Here is a 6,000-nt window from a genome sequence, read left to right as displayed (position 1 = left end):
CGGGCCAGTGCTCCTCTGAGTGTTGGTCCAAACTGTCAGCCGCCGGTGGCTACCAGGGGCAACTCTAGGCTGGCCTACCGGAAGTTTGGACAATCTGAGTGTGCCCTGAGAAAGAGATATGTGCAGCTCCTATCGGGATTTGTCGGCACATTCGGGCGGTGTTGCTGGTCTTGTTTTAACCTGTCGAAGTGTCTTGAGTTACCGAGATACCGAGTCTGATCGGAACGTCTTGGGAGGAGGTCTATTCCTTCGTTGACCGTGAGAGCTTGTCATGCGCTAAGTTGGGACTCCCCTGCAGGGATTGAACTTTTGAAAGCCGTGCCCGCGGTTATGGGCAGATGGGAATTTGTTAATGTCTGGTTGTAGATAACTTGAACCTTAATTTAATTAAAATGAATCAACTGAGTGTGTTACCGTGATGGCCTCTTCTCGGCGGAGTCCGGGAAGTGGACACGGTGTTGGAGTAATGTTTGCGCAGGTTGTTCTCTAGTTTCTCGCTCGTGCTTTGCCTCCTCTTCTCGCTGTCTTTTGCGAATAAGTTAGCCACCATACTTGCTAGTCGCTTGCTGCAGCTCCACTCATATTTTACCTTGCCATTCCTATAAGCTTGAATAGTCTTGATCGCGAGGGTGCGAGATTGCTGAGTCCCTGTGGCTCACAGATTACTATTACACCAGATGTAGGGCCTGATGATTCCGCTCTAGGAGACGCGTACGAGCTCAAGTGGGAGTTCGACGAAGACTCTCAACGATACTATGTTTCCTTTCTCGACGATCAGTAGTGGTACCCAGTTGGGGGTGATTGGGACCGAGTCGCATATTGGGTTCTCTTTTATTTTGGCATCGTAGTCGAGCCATGAGTGTTTGGATGATGTAATGTTATTAATGTACTTGATTGACGTGGCGAGTGTAAGCCAACTATGTTATCTCCCTTTTTATTATTATATTACATGGGATGATTGTGAAGATTGCCTAACTTGCGACTTATGCCTTCAATGCGATTATGTCTCTAAGTCGTGCCTCGACACGTGGGAGCTATAGTCGCATCGAGGGTGTTACAGAAGGGGTTCTTGCCTATGTTGCAAGGTGTGAAATTGAGCTCAGCTCAATGTCCGACCATGGCAGAAGATATCGAAGAGATGAGTTTCATCCCCTATGCCTCAACCATAGGTTCTATTATGTATGCCATGTTGTGTACCAGACCTGATGTAAACCTTGCCGTAAGTTTGGTAGGTAGGTACCAAAGTAATCCCGGCAAGGAACACTGGACAGCGGTCAAGAATATCCTGAAGTACCTGAAAAGGACTAAGGAAATGTTTCTCATTTATGGAGGTGACGAAGAGCTCGTCGTAAAGGGTTACGTCGACACTAGCTTCGACACAGATCTGGATGACTCAAAGTCACAAACCGGATACGTGTATATTTTGAATGGTGGGGCAGTAAGCTGGTGCAGTTGCAAGCAGAGCATCGTGGCGGGATCTACATGTGAAGCGGAGTACATGGCAGCCTCGGAGGCAGCGCATGAAGCAATTTGGGTGAAGGAGTTCATCACCGACCTAGGAGTCATACCTAATGCGTCGGGGCCGATCAAACTCTTCTGTGACAACACTGGAGCTATTGCACTTGCCAAGGAGCCCAGGTTTCACAAGAAGACTAGGCACATCAAGCGTCGCTTCAACTCCATTCGTGAAAATGTTCAAGATGGAGACATAGATATTTGTAAAGTACATACGGACCTGAATGTAGCAGATCTGTTGACTAAACCTCTCCCTAGAGCAAAACATGATCAACACCAGAATTCCATGGGTGTTCGATTCATCACAATGTAACTAGATTATTGACTCTAGTGCAAGTGGGAGACTGTTGGAAATATGCCCTAGAGGCAATAATAAAAGAATTATTATTATATTTCCTTGTTCATGATAATTGTCTTTTATTCATGCTATAATTGTGTTATCCGGAAATCGTAATACATGTGTGAATACATAGACACCAAACATGTCCCTAGTAAGCCTCTAGTTGACTAGCTCGTTGATCAACAGATAGTCATGGTTTCCTGGCTATGGACATTGGATGTCATTGATAACGGGATCACATCATTAGGAGAATGATGTGATGGACAAGACCCAATCCTAAACATAGCACAAGATCATATAGTTCGTTTGCTAGAGTTTTTCCAATGTCAAGTATCTTTTCCTTAGACCATGAGATTGTGCAACTCCCGGATACCGTAGGAGTGCTTTGGGTGTACCAAACGTCACAACATAACTGGGTGACTATAAAGGTATACTACGGGTATCTCTGAAAGTATCTGTTGGGTTGACACGGATCAAGACTAGGATTTGTCACTCCATATGACGGAGAGGAATCTCTGGGCCCACTCGGTAATGCATCATCATAATGAGCTCAAAGTGACCAAGTGTCTGGTCACGGGATCATGCATTACGGTATGATTAAAGTGACTTGTCGGTAACGAGATTGAACGAGGTATTGGTATACCAACATCGAATCTCGGGCAAGTAAAATACCGATTGACAAAGGGAATTGTATACGGGGTTGCTTGAATCCTCGACATCGTGGTTCATCCGATGAGATCATCGAGGAGCATGTGGGGGCCAACTTGGGTATCCAGATCCCGTTGTTGGTTATTGACCGGAGAGTCGTCTCGGTCATGTCTACATGTCTCCCAAACCCGTAGGGTCTACACACTTAAGGTTCGGTGACGCTAGGGTTGTATAGATATGAGTATGCAGTAATCTGAAAGTTGTTCGGAGTCCCGGATGAGATCCCGGACATCACGAGGAGTTCCGGAATGGTCTGGAGGTGAAGAATTATATATAGGAAGTGTAGTTTCGACCATCGGGGGAGTTTCGGGAGTCACCGGTATTGTACCAGGACCACCGGATGGGTCCCGGGGGTCCATCGGGTGGGACCACCCATCCCGAAGGGCCCCATGGGCTGAAGTGGGGAGAGGAACCGGCCCATAGTGGGCTGGTGCGCCCCCCTTGGCCCACCCCCTGCACCTAGGGTTGGAAACCCAAGGGTGGGGGGCGCCCCACTTGCCTTGGGGGCTACTCCACCCTTGGCCGCCGCCCCCCCTAGGAGATCCCATCTCCTAGGGCCGGCGCCCCCCCTTGGGGAGCCTATATAAAAGGGGGGAGGGAGGGGCAGCCGCACCCTTGACTCTTGGCGCCTCCCTCTCCCCTGCTACACCTCTCCCTCTCGCAGAAGAACGGCGAAGCCCTGCTGCGGTGACTGCTGCATCCACCACCACGTCGTCGTGCTGATGGATCTTCATCAACCTCTCCTCCCCCCTTGCTGGATCAAGAAGGAGGAGACGTCACGCTGACCGTACGTGTGTTGAATGCGGAGGTGCCGTCCGTTTGGCGCTAGGATCTCCGGTGATTTGGATCACATCGAGTACGACTTCCTCATCCCCGTTCTTTGAATGCTTCCGCGCGTGATCTACAAAGGTATGTAGATGCAATCCGATCACTCGTTGCTAGATGAACTCATAGATGGATCTTGGTGAAACCGTAGGAAAATTTTTGTTTTCTGCAACGTTCCCCAACACTACCTTCTGTATTATGGAGCATCAACACCACACCCAATAGGTCTATGGGTTACACACCCTTCTTCATGGTCTATGGAGCGGAGGTAGTTCTTCCTAGTGACATCCGTCACGATTCGCCCCGTGTGGCAGCTTATGTTGAAGCTGATAATGAGAAGGCACGTCAGGATTCACTGGACCTGTTGGATGAAGAGCGTGATCTCGCAGCAGCACGATCGGCGATTTATCAACAAGATCTCCGACGTTATCACAGCTGCCGGGTTAAAATCAGAACCTTTCAAGAAGGTGATTTGGTGCTCCGGCTCATCCAGGATCAGACTGATATGCACAAGTTATCCCCACCTTGGGAAGGACCCTTTGTGGTCAGCAAAAATCTGCACAACGGATCTTACTACCTCATTGATGTTTGAGAGCAGGAAGACTCACGTCAATCGGAGGAGGAGACCAAGCGGCCATGGAACATAGCTCTCCTTCGGCCTTACTATACTTGAAGCCACAGGCTCTTCATCTGTACATATTTATGACAGTGTATATATCATATAATAAACCGGAGCCTCCGTTATAAGCGGGGTATCTGTTCTTTTTATATCCTGTGTGAGCTTTTACAAGTTAACTGACAAAGCGGAATTTTTGTTAATCCGGCTTTAGCAGCTGCATAGATATAAAGAAAATCACTAGGGGGCTTGGTCATATTTGAACTACAGATACACCTCTTGATCGGTTTTTAAACCACGAAGGGATATCACTAGGGGGCTTGGTTGTCCTCACACCATAGGTACACCTCTTGATAGGCATTTAAGCCACAAAGGGAAAAATCTGTGGAGCCAGAGAGGGTGTTGTACACAGTACAGACTCAAACATGGGCACACACTGAGCATCGCTCACAAAGTTACTTGGGGGCTCTTTTTGCAAAGCAACAAAGAGTTTGAAAGGACCCTCGTAATTGTCTATCAAGCCACGGCTTGGAAGCCTGGTGTATTCACCTAAAAACCCGGGTTAACCTGCCTTCATCAAGTAAGCCACTCCTGTCCAGGTAATCCTGGTATGACCCATCGAACGTTTGACAAGTCAATCTTTTACAGACCCTGAACTTGTCACAGTTAAAACGATGATTGGTTAATTGGAGGCCCATCTTAAAAGGCTTTGTTAAATGGTTTAACTCAGAGACCTGGCAGCCCATGAAAAGCCTCGATTTGGAGCCTGGCAGCTCGTAAAAAGCCTTGCATATTTTCCTTTTTGAATTTTGTTTGTTGAAAATCATAAGTATTTTTTGATAAACTGGCGTCCTTGACCCGGTTTGCTTCTCAACTACAAGTTGTTGGCACATGATCAATTATAAACCGGTGTTCATTGACCCGGTCTGGTTTGATTAAATCGACAGTGTTATAAAGAAAATCTGGTGGTTATCCCGGTCCGGTTTAATATATAGACCGGCATTATGAAGATGGAGTTATCAACGTTCCAGATTGGTATTAACACCTTTGCCGTATACACATTTGGTCAACCAATGAGGTATGTTCTTTATATTACTTTTTGTACAAACACTTGATTATTCATCAAGGTACTATATACTTCTTGGACATCATGACACGTCTAGCGGTAAACCGCTAGATACTTTTAAGTTGTTGTACCCAGGAACACAATTCATCATGGGTCATGCATAAATATATCCCAAAGGGCGGCACAAATTGTCACAAAGTATTACGAAACATGCTCGATGGCATGGTAGATAACGGAGTTCCAGCTATCCTATTACATGAAGCTTCAAAGCGGCTCAAATAGTATCATTGTTTTTCACAGTAGCCATCTAAACCAATGACCGGATCAGGACTCTTCGTCACGATAGTTTGATGGTTGAGGGTCAGTTGGTGTAGGCACTTCTTCATCCCTCCCCAGACGCTGGAAATCAGCCGTTGACCAATCGATTCCAGTTAACGCTTGGAATATTGCTTCCTCATGGATAAGATTGGAAGGGTTAATAGCAGGGGCGTAAGTGTGCTTACGAATCGGAGGCACAAGTTTTTCGACTTCATGGATGTCGGTCGGCAGTCTTTTCCCTTCTACATCATAAAACGGTTGAAAATGGGACAAATCGGTATCATCAGCCAACTTGCTGGCTGCTGGCCGCATCTGTTTGGTCAGCCCCCGAAGATCATCATTGTTGAAGTTTGAACCGTCTTCTTTAATGCCTGGGTATCCTTTAATGATATCCTCCGCTTCTAGGTCTGGAATCCAGGCTTTGGCTCGAATAAGGGCGGTTAAAGCTCCTGCTCTGGCAGCTGCTCTCTTCAATTCGGCAATACGGGCTGGTAACATGCCCAGCTTCTCAAGGGTCTCCTTAATCAAAGTTGGAGCCGGTTTGTTATAAGCTGTCGTGCTAATAACCCGTTGAGACCCAGAGTGTAGCTGTTCAACCAATGTATATGCCGC

Source organism: Triticum aestivum, chromosome 2A, assembly GCF_018294505.1.
Source record: "Triticum aestivum cultivar Chinese Spring chromosome 2A, IWGSC CS RefSeq v2.1, whole genome shotgun sequence".
Taxonomy (NCBI): Eukaryota; Viridiplantae; Streptophyta; class Magnoliopsida; order Poales; family Poaceae; genus Triticum; species Triticum aestivum.
This window is presented reverse-complemented; position numbering follows the sequence as displayed.